The sequence below is a fragment of the Palaemon carinicauda genome, chromosome 2 (genome assembly GCF_036898095.1).
Source record: "Palaemon carinicauda isolate YSFRI2023 chromosome 2, ASM3689809v2, whole genome shotgun sequence".
Classification (NCBI taxonomy): Eukaryota; Metazoa; Arthropoda; class Malacostraca; order Decapoda; family Palaemonidae; genus Palaemon; species Palaemon carinicauda.
Window position 1 is genome coordinate 201873466 of NC_090726.1, and position 18734 is coordinate 201892199.

The following is an 18734-nucleotide window of genomic DNA, read 5'->3' on the forward strand; positions in this document are numbered from 1 at the left end:
CGCAGCCCGCTTCCTGCAGGGCGTGACCCACAGGAGTCTCGATACGTTTTCTATCGCTCTGTGGTGGCTACACAACAGCTGGTCTAACCTCAGGCTCCTTTTTGGACAGGTAGCAGAAGGTTGAGGGCATTGTTATCAGGTTTTAGTCTGCATGAACGAAAGAAGTATGTCTGGCCCTTACTTCTTTCTTCATCATCCCCTCTACGGGGAAGCAGCATCCTGGTCTCTGCATAGCTGACCTCGAACCTCTGCAGGTAAACCATGCTTCCTTGTGTTCCGAGTATTGAGTCAATACTGTCGCGTCCCCCATACCCTGACGAGGTGGTATTGGGAACGTCCTAACCCAGAGTTCCTTCTGGAACTCCAGGTCAACTGCCTAGGACGGGTCACACTTCTTCCTTCACACACAAGCTTACGTAGGCCACATGGTTCCTTGCGGTGCAAGGAACTTGTGAGGTGCAGGGACTCCTTTTCTCGAGTGCGACTCACTCGGATTCTGAGTCCCCGGGTAAAGCCAAAGCCAGTATGGCTGGGGACTTTCCACCCTTCCTAAGGGATAAGTCACCCTTTGTAAATAGCGTGGTTTGTATTTCGGTTACGGAACAAATGACAAATTCGAAGATAATTTGTATTTTTCCTAACCATACAAACCTTAGCTATTTACACATATTTGCCCACCAGCCCTGTCCCCCAAGACAAGTCCTACCTCTAAGTGAAAGTGAGTATTCACCTGTGTGTGAGGGGGAGGAGGGGTAGCTAGCTACCACTCCCCTACCCCCCCGCTAACTAGCGCGGGGGTAATACACCCTCGTTAAATTCTAATGGCTCGCCATTTCAGCTACGCTAAAAGTAATAACCCTTTGTAAATAGCTAAGGTTTGTATGGTTAGGAAAAATACAAATTATCTTCGAATTTGTCATTTTTGACACTCCTCATGCGCAAGTCTCCAAGGACCTGAAGGGCGCACTTATGGCACCTTCATGTCCTCGGTTGAGACCGACCCCCACTCATTGTGTTTGACCTTCAGAGGGCGTTGTTGCGAGCATGGTTCCACCTGCAACAAGTGTAGGGAGTGCTCTGCCTCCCAGTGGGAGAGGTTTGGTCGTCGATAAAAGTAGTAGTCTGGGAGAGACCCTTTGTCTTCTGGGTCTTCCTCAAGAGCTATGAGACCTTGGACTTCTCTCACCCCGCGATCTTTTCCCGATCCTCCTCCTCGGTCTGACTCTTCCAAGGGTCAGTCGAGTAGGAACGTGGGCCGATTAATTCCATGGCAACCTCAGGGTACCGGGGATGTTGTTGCTTCACTAGCAAAGCACCTTCGCCCTCGGGCGAGTCATTCTCACACTCAAATGTGTTGCAGGTTTGGCTGCCGTTGGGTGTGGCTGGACCTCCTTCCAAGGAAGTCCTTTCTGAACTCCTTCATCGGAGTGCCCAGAGGGATCCTGTTCCTGATGTCCCTGTTGTTGCCGTCTCTTCTCCTGTCGATGCGCTGGCTGTGTCCGAAGACCATTGTTCACCTTCCCCGGTTCCAGCCAATGATGTTCGTGGCCCTCGCACCCGTTTGCCCTCTCTTCGATGACCTTTTGCTGACGACGAGCCCTCCCATCATCATCGAACATTTTCGTCTTCCAGCTACTGTAGTCCTCTGCATTCTTCCTCTGCCAGGCAGCGCTCCAGTTCGCAAGATCAACGATCTTCTCAAAGTTCTCCTGTTCGTGATCCTTGGCATCCATAGGATCGTCACTCGCCGGCTCGTGCTTGTCACTCCTCGTGCTATTGTTTCTTGCCGACGCACGTCAAAGCTCTTCTCACCGTCGTCTCCATCTCACCGTCGTCTCCAAGTAAGACTTGACCCACAGGAGCCTCAGTACCTTCTCTATAGCTCTTTTGGTGGTTGCACAAAATGTGTGCAGGTAGCAGTCGGTTGAGGGCATATGTTACCCGGTTATAAGTTTAGAATGAATGTGCGAGCGACTTTCCTTTTCGTCTTTTAATTCTCCCCTCTCTTGGGGTTTTGGTATTTGAGGAACTCTGTAAACTGACCTTCTCTGACTGTGGGTGGGTAGCATTGTCCCTTGTGTAACCTGATACCGTATATGTTATATATATTTATGTCCTTGATCTCTTGGTGAGGTAGGAGTCGGGCATCTTCTGTGGTAAGTGTGGGTCTTAGCTTCAAGGTATCTTACCTAGGCGAGTCACAAATCTTACTTTGTAGTGGTTTGCGGACTGTGGCCAGAGGTAGCACCCGAACTGCCTAGTGTCCGAATGCCGACCACAACCCAGCGTTCACTACTACACAAAAAATATACATTGGTGGAATACCCAAAATACTAGGTATCAGTTCAACAGAACGGAGTACTGAGAACCACCTCTTGATTTATACTGGGCAAGGGGACCCAGCTAGAATCTTTCTGCCTTCCTAAATTCCCTTTCCTTGGGCTAGCTGGATTAACATGAAGATGACTGTTGATTCATTTCTGGGAAATTAGCAGAATTTATATAGCTATATGTTCTTTAGGTAAGATGGTTTCAAACTTGGGTAAAGAAATGTCCGAACATTAGGTGAAAGAGAAAAATACAATGAGAAAAACAATTCTAAAAAAAGACAGTGGCTGAAAAAAGGAGCACATTGGTGTAAGGAACTGGAATGAAATGCTGTATTCATAAAAACAAGCAAAAAATATTTATTTGAAATGAAACAAAAAAAATTATATCATTCCTACAGTTTGGTTTAAAAAAATTAAATCTTCAAATTACATAAACAGAGACCTAGATATATCCATGGCAGAGCCTCATAAGAAACAACCCTCTAATAATTAACAAGACAAAAAAATAATTTGAATCCTCAGTGATACACACTATGTCATGGTTATTCTACACCCATGAAAATGGATAAGAGGTGAGGTCATTTATAATAATTTTTGGAGGCCCCTCTTGATTTTAAAGTGTCACACACCCAAAAATTCAGCGTAAGTCTTTTCTTTCACATAAATGATACTATTCCTCAATTAATGCGGCAAAACTAACATCTTTAAGGAATGTCTAAATTTGTTTCACTTCATTGATGAGTTCACAGTAGTTCATAACATTCCCTCCAACAATTCTATGGGTTAACAGGATACCCAAAGTATATCTGATATACATACGTTCCCGCAGTCCACTGGCTAGGCTATTTCACAGCAGTTCAGGACAAATCCCTCACACTTGGGAATTTCTGTCAACATAAATGTCTGCAGTATATGTTTTTTTTTTTTTCTTTTCTTGATGAAGGAACCTATTCTTGTTCAGTATAATACCTCTATTGTCTCTATCTCTGGTTTCCACTTCAAACCTTACAGAGAGTAGGGCGTGCTGCAAAAAAAAAATTTGTCGTTAGATAAAAAAAATTTAACAATACATTAAAAAAATATGCAAGCATAAAAAGTAAAAAGTTGTATTTTCCCTAACGATAATATTAATTTGTTCCGTAACCGAAATACAAACCACGCTATTTACAAAGGGTTTACTTTTAGCGCAGCTGAAATGACGAGCCAATAGTTTTTAACGAGGGTTAATTACCCCCGCGCTAGTTAGCGGGGGGTGGGAAAGGGTAGCTTGCTACCCCTCCCCCCTCCACACACCGGTGACTTGCTTCACTTCACTTTTGGCTCGGCGGTGATCAGACGTGTCTGCTCATCGCCTTCGTGACAGCCTTTAATTTTCTGCTTTTTCTTTTCAGCGTGTGTGTTGGTTGGAAGTTGACCTTCAGTTATTTTCTTTACTATGCGTACATGCCCTGGAGTTGCCGGCCGTCCTTGTGGGACTTTCATGTCGGACGTTAATACGGATCCACACACCCTCTGCCCTCAATGTCGGGGCCGACGGTGTGACCAGGAGAACATGTGTCGTGAGTGCAGGGAGTGGTCTGCCTCCCAGTGGGAGAGGTTTGGCCGTCGGCGTAAGAAGAAGTCCAAGAGAGACCGTTCTCCTCCGGGGTTAGCCTTGAAGGAGGAAGGTTCTCGGGACTCTTCTTCCGCCGCCCAAACCTCCTCAGAAGCTCCCCCTCGTCCGCCTCCTAAGGAGAGTCGTCCGAGTGGGAGCGCAGACCCTTGTTCTGTTTCCCTACCTTCGGTGGGGGGAGAGGGCGTCGCCTCCCATAGCGAGGCGGTTCCCCCTCCTCCTCCGGGGGAGGTTATTGTTAATGCCTTATCCAGTGATGATCTTTTACAGATTTGGTCGTCCCTGGGGCTTAAGGGTTTGCCCTCCAGGGTCGCTCTTATTGACCTTGTCTCGTTGGGGGCCGCTGTTAAGCAGTCGTCGGTGGTAGCAGAGGTAGACCCTCTGTCTATTGTCGACGTCGTGGTGACAGAGGCCTCCGACGTGGCTGGGCCTTCCGCCGCAGGTGCTGTTGCTGGTGATGGTGCTCAAGGCTCTCCTCCTCCTTCCGTACATCCTTCGAAGGGGGAAGTGAGTCCTTCGGTCTCGACTGCTGCTCAGCTTCCTTCTGAGGGAAGTGTTTTGACGGAGACTCCCCTTCGGAGGACCGATGGTCCCGACGATCTCCCCCGAGGCCGCCTCCGCCGTAAGGCTCACCACCCTCTACGCCACAAGGGCCTCCCTTCCCCTTACAGGGGGACTAAGAGGCGCCTTTTTGGGTCTGCGTCCTCCGGGGGGGACTCTCCTCGTCAGCCTCGACCTACTGCTCCGCCCTCCTTGAACCTCTCTGCAAACCGCTCACCATCTCCTGCCGGATCTTCGCCTTCTGGAGAACTCGTCACCCGACGGGCAATGGTCCCTTCGGGGCTAAGGGATTCTTCCCTTACGCGAGCAGTGCTAGCGCACAAGCGCTCTCCTGCTCGCCAGCGCTCTCCTGCTCGCCAACGCTCTCCTGCTCGCCAGCGCTCACCTGCTTGCCAGCGCTCTCCTGCTCGTCGACGATCTCCTGCTCGCCGACGCTCACCTGCTCGTCGGCGCTCTCCTGATGTTCGCCCCCCTCGCCAGCGCTCTCCTGCTCGTCAGCTCTCTTCCGAGCGTCAGCGCTCATTTGAGGACTCTCGCCCTGCGGTCTCTGACCACCCTTTAGTTCCTGCTGAACTCCCTGCTCACCATCTGCCTGGTCCTGTGGCTACGCAACATCGTGCTGCGCGTGTGTCAGAAACACATGTTCGCCAACGCGCCAGCGATCTTCCCGTTCCTGCTCGTGAACGCGCCGCGCCACCTGTCCTCTCACAGGACACGCGTCGACCTTCTGCTCGCCAGCGATCACCAGCTTGCCAGCGATCACCTACGCGCCAGCGATCACCTCCTCGCCAGCATTCACCTGCTTGCCAGCGCGCACAGGCGATCTTAGTATCGCCTATTCAACAGCGACAACTAGCGCGCCGACGTTCGCCAACGCTCCTGAAGGAACATGGTTCGCCAGCTTCTAGCTCGCCATCGCGTGATCGCCCGCCTGCACATGCTGCTCGCCATCGCTCGCCATTGCACGATCGCCCTCCTGCGCATGCTGCTCGCCATCGCACGACCCTGCACGATCGCCCGCTTACGCATGCTGCTCCTCATCGCATAACCCTGAACGATCGCCCTCCTGCGGATGCTGATCACCATCGCACCCCATCACGCGATCATTCACCTGCGCATGCTGCTCGCCATCGCTTGCCCCTGCACGATCGCCCGCTTACGCATGCTGCTCCTCATCGCACAACCCTGAACGATCGCCTTCCTGCGGATGCTGATCACCATCGCACCCTATCACGCGATCATTCACGTGCGCATGCTGCTCGCCATCGCTTACCATTACGCGGTCATTCACCTGCGCATGCTGCTCACCATCGCACACCAGTGCGTCGACATACCACATCGCGCCATCGCCAACTTGAGCGACTGTTCTCACCAGCTCGTCATCGATCGCCTGTGGATCTACATCGCCAGCGATCTTCCTCACCTACGCGGCAGCACGATCCCTCGCCTTCGCGCCAACGCTTGCGTTCGTCGCCTCGGACACGTGTTCATTTACCTGCCCACCCTCGCGCCCACTCGCCTGCGCGCCCGTGCGATCGCTCGCCTGCGCGCCCGCGCGACCGTTCGCCTGTGCGCCCGCGCGATCGTCCACCTGCGCGCCCGCCCGATCGCTCGCCCGCGCGACCATCGTTCGCGGCGAATTCCACAGCCGGTGGTAGCAGCAGGGACGCGTGCTCCTAGACGGCACTCGGGATCACCTCCATCCAAGCACAGGTTGGTAGTGCAGGACGAAGACAGGTCAGTACAGCATTCTTCCCCACCTTCTTTTCAGGCAGGTACCGTCGTGTCCACTCCAAAGGATTGCCCGATCCCTTTCACTTTAGCGAGGATTTTGGACTCTGTGTCCTTGGAGCAGCAGACTTGGTTTAGTCCGCTGGCACGGGCGTTAGTGAGGGTTATGAAACCAGCACTCGCCGGCCAGGGTAACAAACCAGTGGCTGTCTCTCCTACGCTGAAGAGAAAGAGAGGAGTGGACTTCGTGGTGACTTCCCCCAGGGCGAAGTTGGTTCCCAAGAGGTCGGTCTCGAAGGTCCCTTCTCCTGCACGAGTACTCTCTCCTTCTCCCGTGGACAAGGCCTTTCCATCCTCAGGTGAGTCCAGTGGGGCGGTAGTCTTCCCCTCGGCACCAGGGGGGGAGACTTCGCTTCAGGCAGGAGAATCGTCTCGTGAGGAAGGGGCCCCTCGAACCTCGTTGTTGGGATCCTGTATCCCTCCCAGGAGGGAACCCAAGGATTCCAAGACCGTCCCTAAATCCTCTGCAAGGATTCGTCAGGAACCCACAACTACCCAGGGGAATGTCCACGTATCACCCCAGGAAGAGATTCCTGGGGCAGGAGACTTAGCTGCCAGCCCGCAGGGAGGAGAACAGCAAGAGTCCGAACATGCCTTCTGGCAGGTCCTAAGCCTGATAAGGACACTTAACAGACTTACGGATCCAGTCATCGCCCCCCGTGAAGGCAAAGACACGATTCTGGATGAAGTGTTTGACGTTCGGAAGGCCCCTAAGAACAGTGCAGCTCTGCCCTGGTCTCGGGGGCTGAAGAGTGCCAGGGCTAGGGCCAACGCTCAGCTCGCACTTCTTGCCTCCTCCAGTCGTTCCACTGCCGGGAACAAGCTCATCCCTCCTCCTCGCCTTCAGCAGAGGAGGTATTTCGAGATCCTGGGTGAGCACAACCTCGCTCTTCCTCTCCATCACTCTGTGGAGGAGCTGGCGAAGGGAGTTCCCCTGGAGAAACTCTCTACCCGGCAGGTGTCGTTCTCGGCGGCAGAGATTCTTAACCACGAGAAGGTCGCTAAGTGTGCCATGCAGGCCACTTCGTGGCTGGACTTCTGGCTAGGATCTCTGGGCATCCTATTGCGATCGGAGGACTTGTCCAAGGAGACCAATAGGAAGGCCCTAGAGACCTTCTTGCTCTCGGGCACCCGCTCCATCGAGTTTTTGGCGCACCAGGTTACCACCCTGTGGGCCAACTCGGTGTTGAAGCGTCGCGATGCTGTGTCCGAGAGATTCCATCCGAAGGTCCCCGCCGTAGATGTGTGTAGGCTCCGACATGCTTCCCTTCTGGGGGAGAGCCTGTTTGAGCCTCAAGACTTGGAGCGAACGGCTGAGAGGTGGAGGAAATCCAGCACGGACTCCCTCCTCCACAGGGCCCTTACAACTCGGCCCTATAAGCCTCCAGCCCCGCCACAACAGCAGCAACAGCCTCGTAAGGCTCCCAAACAGGCACCGGCAGCTAAGAAAGTGGTGTCTAAGCCCCAGCCCTTTCCAGCCAAGGTCAAGAGGGGCGTTAAGTCCTCCAGGGGAGGCAAGACTCCTAGGGGTGGCGGCCGCGGCCGCAAGCCCTAGGGGTGGCAGTCCCCCTGCGTGTCCACCTGTGGGGGGATGCCTTCAGCGTTGCGTCCGCAGATGGCAGCAACACGGGGCCGATGCTTGGACGGTCTCAGTGATCGGCCAAGGTTATCGCGTCCCGTTCACGTCATCTCAACCTCCCCTGACAGCGAATCCAGTGTCATTGAGCTCCTATGCCATGGGATCGGCAAAGGGGCTGGCCCTTCAGGCCGAAGTCGAGACCATGTTCGAGAAGGGTGCTCTCCAGGAGGTCGTGGACGGCTCCCCAGGCTTCTTCAGTCGACTCTTTCTTGTAAAGAAGACTACTGGAGGCTGGAGACCCGTCATCGGTCTCTCAGCTCTGAACAGGTTTGTCAAACAAACCCGGTTCAGCATGGAGACAGCAGACACGGTCAGACTTGCGGTGAGACCACAAGACTTCATGTGTACACTGGATCTAAAGGACGCGTACTTCCAGATCCCAATCCATCCGTCTTCCAGGAAGTACCTGAGATTCTGCCTAGACAACAAGATCTACCAGTTCAAGGTGCTGTGTTTCGGTCTCTCCACAGCTCCTCAGGTGTTCACCAGAGTGTTCACCCTGATTTCATCTTGGGCGCACAGGAACGGCATTCGTCTCCTTCGTTACCTAGACGATTGGCTGATCCTAGCAGACTCGGAGTCGACCCTTCTTCGGCACCGAGACAGGCTTCTGGATCTTTGCCAGGATCTGGGGATCGTGGTAAACCTCGAGAAGTCCTCTCTGCAGCCGTCCCAACGACTGGTTTATCTAGGCATGCTAATAGACACCAATCTCCACAAAGCCTTTCCATCAGACGACCGGATAGCAAGGCTGAGGAGGGTGGCGGAACCTTTCCTCAAGCGAAAAGAACTCCCCGCCCAATCGTGGTTGCGTCTCTTAGGCCACCTATCCTCCCTGGCCCGTCTGGTTCCAAACAGCCGCCTCAGGATGAGATCCCTTCAATGGTGGCTCAAGTCCCGGTGGAATCAAGGATCCGATTCCCCGGACATTCTGATCCCAATGGGGTCTCTGGAACAGACGGACTTGCGGTGGTGGCTGGCCGACGAGAACCTGCGGAAGGGAGTGAGTCTTCTCGTCCTCCCCCCGGAATTGACTCTGTTTTCGGACGCGTCAAAAGAAGGGTGGGGGGCGCACGTTCTGAACCAGAGGGCCTCAGGCCTTTGGTCAGAATCAGAAAAGTGCCTACACATCAACCTGCTAGAATTGAAGGCCGTCTTTCTGGCTCTTCAGCAGTTCCAACGGTTCCTGGCGGGTCACTCCGTGGTGGTCATGAGCGACAACACCACGGTAGTGGCTTATATCAACAAGCAGGGAGGCACTTTTTCGCAACAGCTATCCCATCTTGCAGTAGAGACTCTGAGGTGGACCGAAACCCACTCGATAACACTATCAGCTCGCTTCATTCCTGGCAAGAGGAATGTGCTCGCCGACAGTCTGAGCAGTGCTTCGCAGATAGTGAGTACCGAGTGGTCTTTGGATCCTCAGATAGCCAACAAAGTCCTGACTTTGTGGGGTTCCCCGACGGTGGACTTGTTCGCGACAGCCTTGAACTTCAAGCTGCCCCTGTACTGCTCACCAGTCCCGGACCCCAAGGCACTCTGGCAAGATGCTTTCCAGCAACGGTGGGACAACATCGACGTGTACGCCTTCCCACCATTCTGTCTGATGAGAAGGGTGCTCAACAGGACCAGACTATCGGTCAACTGTTCCATGACTCTAGTAGCTCCGCTATGGCATCACGCGGAATGGTTTCCGGACCTTCTGCAACTCCTGACGGAACTCCCAAGGGAGCTTCCTCCACGACACGAGCTTCTCAGACAACCCCACTCCGGTGTCCCTCACAGGGCCGTAGCCTCGCTTCGGCTTCACGCCTGGAGACTATCCAGCGTCTCCTCGCGGAGAGAGGCTTTTCGCAACAGGTTGCGGAGAGAATGTCTCGGCACCTGCGAAGGTCCTCTGAGGGAGTCTACCAAGCGAAGTGGAGAGTCTTTTGTGGTTGGTGTCGTGGAAGGGGTATCTCTCCACTCGATGCCACTATTCCAGCAATAGCGGACTTCCTCGTGTATCTGCGAGAAGAAATGAGCCTTTCTGTCTCGGCAGTGAAAGGCTATCGCTCAGCCTTAAGCTTGGCCTTCAGATTGAAGGGCGTGGATATTTCTTCATCGCTAGAACTCTCTTTACTCATACGTAGCTATGAGCTTACCTGCCCCCAGTCGGAAGTGAGACCCCCTCCTTGGAACGTGGTTCGAGTCCTCAGGTCTCTCAAGAGACCTCCCTTCGAGCCATTACGCCAGGCCTCCGATCGCCACCTGTCTTGGAAGACGGCTTTCCTAATCGCCTTGGCCTCGGCCAAGCGAGTTAGTGAACTTCATGGTCTCTCGTACGACATCGCCCATTCAAGGGGATGGGGGGAGGTAACGTTCAGGTTCGTCCCTGAGTTTGTGGCCAAGACTCAGAATCCTGGAGTGCCGGATCCTCGGTTCGGCTCTTTCAGGATCGCGAGTCTCCGTTCTGTAACAAACGACCCAGACCAGCTGCTACTATGCCCAGTGAGGTGTCTGAGGTACTACTTGAAGAGAACGGCTGCAGTCCGTCCTCATGTGCGAGCTTTGTTTGTGAGCACAGGCAGGACAAAGAGGAGGGTCACCAGGAACACCATCTCAGCTTGAATTCGAAGGGTTATCCACCATGCCCTGAATCCTGACCCTCCTCCGTCACGTCGCCCTCGGGCCCACGATGTCAGGGGTATTGCTACATCCCTGGCCTTCAAGAGAAACTTCTCTGTGACGCAGGTACTTCAAGCTGGGGTCTGGAAGCGTCAAACGACCTTCACAGCCCACTACCTGCAAGACGTGACCCACAGGAACCTCGATACGTTCTCTATCGGCCCTGTGGTGGCTGCACAACAGCTGGTCTAACCTCAGGCTCCTTTTTGGACAAGTAGCAGTAGGTTGAGGGCGTTGTTACCCGGTCTTAGTGTGCGTGAATGAAAGAGTATGTCTGACCCTTACTTCTTTCTTCATTCTCCCCTCTCTTGGGGAAGCAGCATCCTGGTCCTCGCATAGCTGACCTCGACCTCTGCAGGTAACCCATGCTTCTTTGTGCTCCTAGTATTAAGCTTAATACTGTTGCGTCTCCCATACCCTGACGAGGTGGTATGGGGAACGTCCTATCCTAGAATTCCTATCTGAAGGTCTCAAGGTCAACTTCATAGGATGAGTCACACTCTCCTCCTCACACTGCTTATGTAGGCCACTCATTCCTAGCGATGCTAGGAACCTGTGAGGTACAGGGGCTCCCTCTCTCTAGTGCTGCTCACTGAGGGATCGAGCCCCCGGGCAAGCCGAAGTCAGTAAGGCTGGGGACTTTCCACCCTTCCTAAGGGGTAAGTCACCCTTTGTAAATAGCGTGGTTTGTATTTCCGTTACGGAACAAATGACAAATTAGAAGATAATTTGTATTTTTCCTAACCATACAAACCTTAGCTATTTACACATATGTGCCCGCCATCCCTGACCCCCAAGTCAAGTCCTACCTCTAAGTGAAGTGAAGCAAGTCACCGGTGTGTGGAGGGGGGAGGGGTAGTAAGCTACCCTTCCCCACCCGACGCTAACTAGCGCGGGGGTAATTAACCCTCGTTAAAAACTATTGGCTCGTCATTTCAGCTGCGCTAAAAGTAAACCCTTTGTAAATAGCTAAGGTTTGTATGGTTAGGAAAAATACAAATTATCTTCGAATTTGTAATTTTTTCAGAACTTCTCACACCTTCACACAAATTGCCCAGGCCGGTATCTTTCTTGCGAGGTAGCGAGGTGACATGGTGCGCTCACCACAGCTCGTGCAAAGCTCAGAATCGCGCCCTGGGTCAGTTACCAGTCAGTTGGTATTGGACTTCCTCTGACCTAAGGGTGAGTCTCCATAGTAAAGAGCTGAATGGTTTGTATTTGGTGCCAGAACAAATGACAAATTTTAAAGTAATTTGTATTTTTTCTAACCAAATAAACCTGAAGCTCTTTACACATACTGGTCCCCCCCTTTAACTAGCTGTGGGAATTACACCTTGCTTAAAGCCTTACAGCTAGTTACAGCTGTTGCTTAAATATATCTCCATAGTAAAGAACTTCAGGTTTGTATGGTTAGGGAAAATACAAATTATTTTTAAATTTGTCATTGTTCCGTAACCGAAATACAAACCACGCTATTTACATTGGGTATTACTTTCAGCGTAGCTGAAATGACGAGCCATTAGATTTTAACGAGGATTTCCTACCCCGCGCTAGTTAGCAGGGGTAGGGGAAGGGGTAGCTTGCTACCCCTCCCTCCCTTACACACCGGTGAAATGTCTCACTTCACTTTTGGCTCGGACAATGGACAGACGTCTCTGTCTTCGTCCTCGCTTGGCAGCCATTATTTGTTTTGTCTTTACTTAATCACTTACGTACTTTTCTTTTACTCAATATATATGTAAAAATTTTTCGTGTTTATGTATATATTTGAGTATAGAAATCAGTAAGTTTCTTTTTCAGAGTTTGTGCTTGTGTGTGTAGTGTACGATATCTCCGTGGAGCCCTCGGCAGTTAGGCCACCTCGGTGTAATTTCATGGGTCGCGATCGGGTTTGACTACGGTCTTTCTCTCTCTCTCTTTTGAGGTCGTTCACCCTTTACTACGTTACCTTTACTACGTCTGAGTAGCTTCCTTCCCGTGTGGGTGGGGTTGCTACACCATACGTTTTGTCTCAATTAGTTTATGAATCTAATTGTATTTGTTGATTTTTCAGCTTTTGTAGAACGATTCCTTGCGGGGTTTTCGTTCTTTATTTAGTGTTCATTCATTTTTAAATTACATTATTACATAGTTACATAATTATAATTGTTATAATTCTGTGTTGGTTACAACTCTCCTTCCGTGAGTGTAAGTGGTTGTGAGGGCACGTGCCTGTTGTGTAATTCTTGTGTTCTTTTCCCTCGGGATTCCTCTTCGGAGCCTTCCCGGGGGAATGAATGTTAACTAATGATTTTTGTTTTTATTTTTCACAGTTACCAATCTAGTTAGTTTCTGTAATGTGATAACGGAGTGAGCTGTCTTGTTGAGGCCTGGGGATTCGGCTGTTGCTGCCTCCCCTATAGATCTTCGTCAGGGGCGTGTCTCCTTCTCGCTCGTCAACGCGCCATCGCCCGCCTACGCGCCATCGCCCGCCTACGCGCCATCGGTCTCCCGACCGCCTGCGCTCGCCCGCGTGCCCACGTGCCTGCGCTCGCCCGCGCGACCACACGCCCACGTTCCCGCACGCCCGCGCGTCCACGCACATGCGCTCCAATGTTCGCCCGCGCGGGAACCAACGGTGTTCCATCGCGCGAACCGACGGTGTTCCATCGCGCGAACCGACGGTGTTCCATCGCGCGAACCGACGGTGTTCCATCGCGCGAACCGACGGTGTTCCATCGCGCGAACCGACGGTGTTCCATCGCGCGAACCGACGGTGTTCCATCGCGCGAACCGACGGTGTTCCATCGCGCGAACCGACGGTGTTCCATCGCGCGAGCGCCAGCTCGATTCCTGCAGTAGCCATTGCTTGCCTACGGGTCATCGCTCGCCTGTGAACTATCGGATTCCGACCACCAGCTCTCGCCCTTCCTACCACGCTCGCCCTCCTTCTGCGCTCCCTCGCGCACTTTCGTCTGCGCTCCTGCGTGCCCGCGCACGGGCGCTTCCACGTTCGGCCACGCGCGAACCATTGATTTACCATCGCGCGAGCGCCAGGGCGATTGCGACCGCGATTTCCGTCGGGGTTTCGCAACACGGCCAGCCTGGCGAGTTTTCTGGAACGCGTATTTCCAGAACATGGTCTTCACCCCGTAAACGCAGAGCATGGCACGTGCAAGAGCAGGAAGAATCTTCAGGGAGGTCTGAGCAACATTCTTCTTTCCAGAACCTGGGTTAGCCCTTCCTCCTCGTCATTCCCTGGAAGGGTCTTGCCAGGGAGCTTTCCGTTCGAGATTTCTCCATGGGGCAAGGGGTGACTGGATTAGCACTACCTCTTCTCCATCTCGTGGAAGGGGCTTACCAGGTCCTTTCCCTCGGTTGCGACCCGAGGTTTTGTACAAGGAAGCTCCAGGAAGATCATGGGTACTTTCCTCCTCTCGGGCTCAAGCACCTTGGCGTTCCGTCGCCAAGTTTCGAACTTGCGGGCAAACTCGATGTTGGACCATCTAGACGCAGTGACCGAGGGCTTCCTCTCGGGTGTCTCATCCGTGGATGTCAACAGGCTCAGACACTCTTCCATCCTTGGGAAGAGCTTGTTTGAGCCCAAGGACAGAGACATGGACAGCTGTTGTGCGGAGGAAGTCGACTTCCGTTTTCACTCCTCCAAGGCGCTTTCTTCCAGACCCTGCAGGCCTCCGACGCCTCTTCATTCAGCCTCGTTAGCCAAAGTTATCGGACCGGCTACGGCAGCTAAGACAAGGTGTACAATAGCAGTCCCCTCCTGTCAGGGACAGGTAGCACGGGAGGCTCTCCCGGGGAGGCATAATCCTAGAGGGAGCGGCAGAGTTCACAAACTCTAGGATTGGCAACCCCCCTTGCAGGTCTCACGCTGGGGGGATGCCTAAGGTTACTCGTCCGGATAACAGCTTCCTGATGCCGATTCCTGCACGATCTCCGTGATCAGCCAAGGATAACGTGCCTCGCTCTTACCATCTCTCCGTCACTGTCAGCGAATCCAGTGTCACTGAGCCTCTATGCCATGGGGTCGGCAAGAGGTTTGCCCGTTGGGCAGAAGGATCCATGCCTTAGGAGAAGGTTCTCCATAGGGTCGTCGACGGCTCCCCCCCCCCGGCTTCTTCATCTGAGACGGGAGTTCCGTCGTCGACCTCTTAGCTCTGATCAATTTTGTCGAACAAACTTCGTCCAGCGTGGAACAGCAGAGTCGATCAGGCTGGTAACGAGGCTGCAGGACTCCTTAGGCCCTGGATCGGGAGGACGGGTACTTCCAGGTTCCATTTCATCCATCTTCCAGGAAGCTCTTGGAATTCAGCCTAGACTACAGGTGTTCCTGCTTAAGATGCGGTGTGGCGATCCCGCCGCGGCATCGCAGGTTTTTCCCCAGAGAACTCTAACTGCTTTCCTCATGGCCGCTCAGGAGCAGGCTTCCGCCTCCTTCGCTTTTTGGAGGTCTGGTCAACTCCGGTAGGCTCGGGTTCGACCTTCTTCGACACCGGGACAAACTTGCGGGTCTTTACCAAGAGTGAGAGATCATGGTAATTTGCTAGGAGCCTTCTCTACTTCTGCCTCAACATCTGGAGTGTCTAGCCATGATATTGAGTCACCGGCCATACCACGTTGAAAACACCGCTTCTCGTCCGATCAGCGAAATTAAGCAACGTTGGTTCTGGTCAGTACTTGGATGGGTGACCGCCTGGGAACACCAGATGCTGTTGACTCCTTCTCTGAGCCTTCCCTTCAGTTGACTGTGGCAAGGCTGAGGAGAGTCGCAGTACCTGTTCTCAGTCAAGGAGAGCTTTCAGCCCTATCTTGGAACGTTTCCTGGGTCTCTTTTCCTCATTGACCCGTCTAGTTCCGAACAGTCGCCTCAGGATAAGTTCCCTGTGAGGCGGCCCAAGTTCCTGTGGTATCCAAGCAACGATTAACCGGACTTTCTGGTCCCTATGGGACCAGCGGAATGTTTAGACCAGCAATGGGTTGACCTATGGAACCTCTTGCATGGGAGTGGATATTCTCGTCCTCTCCCCACATTTGATGCTGTTCTCGGACTCGTCAAAGAAAAGGGGGGGGCATGTTCCGGTTCAGGCCTATGGTCAGGACCTGAAGGGTACCTCCCCATCATTCAGGCAGGCTTAGGGGCCGTAGTCTGGCCCCTCTACAGATCCTACAGATCCTGCCGAGACGCTCCGTGCGCGACGACTTCATGGTACTGGCGTATTCCAACCAGCAGGGAGGCGCATTTTCATACTTTCGTATCTTGCAGTAGAGATACTGAGATGATCCGAGGTCCTCTCAATACCACTATCGGCTCGCTCATTCCGGGCAGAGGAATGTTCTCTCCGACTATCTGAGCAGAGCCTCACAGATAGAGAGTACCTGGGGGTCTTTGGCCTATAGTAACCAGCAAGTCCTGGCCTGGGGGACCTGGTCACGACAGCCGAGAACTTCAAGCTTCCGCTGTTCTTCCCCCCAGTCTCAGACCCCAAGACTCTTTGGCAAGATGCTTTCCGGTGATGGTGGGACAACATCGACGCCTGCGTCTTCCCACCATTGTTGTCTGTTGAGAATGGGTCTCAACAAGACCAGGTTGGCTGTCAACCTTTCGATGGCCCTGAGAGCTCCGCTGTGACTATACGCAGAACGGTTTCCGGACCCTCTGCTTCCCCTGATGGAACTCTCGAGAGAGCTTCTTCCACGACACAGGCTACTCAAACAACCACACTACAACATCTTTCACGAGCCGTTGCATCGCTTCGGCTTCACGCCTGGAGACACTACGCCGCCCCCTCAAGAAGAGACAACCCGCTACAGTCGCGGAGCGGAGGTCGCGTCACCTGCGATAGTCATCTGCAGGGTTCTACCAGGCGAAGTGGAGAGTCTTCTGTGGTTGGTGTCGTGGGAGAGATACCTCTTCCCTTGAGGCCTTTTCTCCAGCAATAACTTCGTTATTGCTTTTCGGCGGGAGGAAACTCTTTTCCGCTCTCGGCAGTGAAGCCTATCGCTCAGCCTTTCCCTGGCCTTCAGGCTGAAAGAAATAGACTTTTTCCTTCCCGCTGGACCTTTCTTCGCTCATGCGAAGCTGCGAACGTCCCTGCCCCCAGTCGGAGTGAGACCTCCTCCATGGAGCATGGTTCGGACTCTTTAGTCCCTTAAGAGATCTTCTCAAGCACCAGTACGTCAGGCCTCTGATCGTATTCCGTCTTGGGGGACGGTGCTCCTGCTCACTCTGGCCTCGGCCAGTGTGTAAACAATCTTCATGGTCTCGTACGACTCCACCCTTTCAAGAGAATAGGGGAAGGCAACATTCAGGTTCGCTCCTGAGTTGTTTTCTAGACTCAGAATCTTGGAGTCCCGGACCTTTGGTTTGACTCCTTCAAGATTTCGAGTCTCCGTTCTGTATCAGATGACCCAAACCTTCTCCTTGCCAGTAAAGGAATCGAGGGGTTATCTTTGAGAACAGCTGCAGTTTGTCCTCACGTGCAAGCCAGTTTGGGAGCACAGGGAGGACACGGGAGAGTCACCAGTATACCTCTTCAGCTCGGACTCAAGGGCATTCATCTCGACCTGAATCCAGACCCTCCCCCGTCATGTCGCCCTACAGCACGATGTCGGATACATCGCAACGTCCCTCACCTTCGAGTAGAACTACTCTGTGACGCAGGTGCTACAAGCTGGAGTCTGGAAGTGTCTAATGACCTTCGCAGCCCGCTTCCTGCAGGATGTGACCCACAGGAGTATCGATACGTTTCTATTGCTCTGTGTTGGCTACACAACAGCTGGTCTAACCTCAGGCTCCTTTTTGGACAGGTAGCAAAGGTTGAGGGCATTGTTATCAGGTTTTAGTCTGCATGAATGAAAGAAGTATGTCTGGCCCTTACTTCTTTCTTCATCGTCCCCTCTACTGGGGAAGCCGCATCCTGGTCTCTGCATAGCTGACCTCGAACCTCTGCAGGTAAACCATGCTTCCTTGTGTTCCGAGTATTGAGTCAATACTGTCGCGTCCCCCATACCCTGACGAGGTGGTATTGGGAACGTCCTAACCCAGAGTTCCTTCTGGAACTCCAGGTCAACTGCCTAGGATGGGTCACACTTTCTTCCTTCACACACAAGCTTATGTAGGCCACACGTTTTCCTTGCGGAGCAAGGAATTTGTGAGGTGCAGGGACTCCTTTTCTCGAGTGCGACTCACTCGGATTCTGAGTCACCGGGTAAACCCAAAGCCAGTATGGCTGGGGACTTTCCACCCTTCCTAAGGGGTAAGTCACCCAATGTAAATAGCGTGGTTTTTATTTCGGTTACGGAACAAATGACAAATTCGGAGATAATTTGTATTTTTCCTAACCATACAAACCTTAGCTATTTACACATATTTGCCCGCCAGCCCTGTCCCCCAAGTCAAGTCCTACCTCTAAGTGAAGTGACACATTTCACCAGTGTGTGAGGGAGGGAGGAGTAGCAAGCTACCCCTCCCCCTACCCCTGCTAACTAGCGCGGGGTTGGAAACCCTCGTTAAAATCTAATGGCTCGTCATTTCAGCTACGCCGAAAGTAATACCCAATGTAAATAGCTAAGGTTTGTATGGTTAGGAAAAATACAAATTATCTCCGAATTTGTCATTTTTCTTACTACTGTATTGACAGAAAGGTCAGATTTGGTTGCAAGATTGTTGTAACTATAGGTTAGACCAAAGCTCAAAGGAATTAAGGCCTAGATTTATGATGTTCGCTTAATTTGATGTTAGTGTTCTCTTGAATTTGGTGAAATCCATGAATTATTTTAGTACTGTAACTGGAATACAAACCACGCTATTTAATAGGGGTATTACTTTCGGCGTAGCTGAAATGACGAGCCATTAATTTTTAACGAGGGTTTACTACCCACACCGCTAGTTAGCAGGGGTAGGGGAGAATAGCTTGCTACCCCCCCCCCTCCCCCTCACACACCTCTTCTTGAGCTCACTTTGCTCTCGGCTCGGATGGTGGTCAGACGTGTCCGCTCTCATCCTCGATGTCATTTGGGAGCCATTTAATTGCTTTTGTCTTTTCTTTTTCTAGCTCTGTATATGTGAAGTTGGCCCTTGCGATCATGCGCACCAGCCCTGGGTTTCCCGACCGCCCCTGTGGAACATTCATGTCGG

The 18734-nt window shown here is 52.6% G+C and overlaps 1 protein-coding gene and 1 non-coding gene across 4 annotated transcripts in view; both read left to right on the forward strand.

The window, feature by feature from the left end:
* Positions 1-18734, forward strand: part of LOC137629642 (uncharacterized) — a 64398-nt gene that overhangs the window by 20818 nt on the left and 24846 nt on the right. The window lies entirely within an intron of this gene.
* On the forward strand, positions 15197-15315 carry LOC137630050 (5S ribosomal RNA). Its single transcript, XR_011041628.1, has one exon. It is a non-coding gene; the product is annotated as a 5S ribosomal RNA (ribosomal RNA).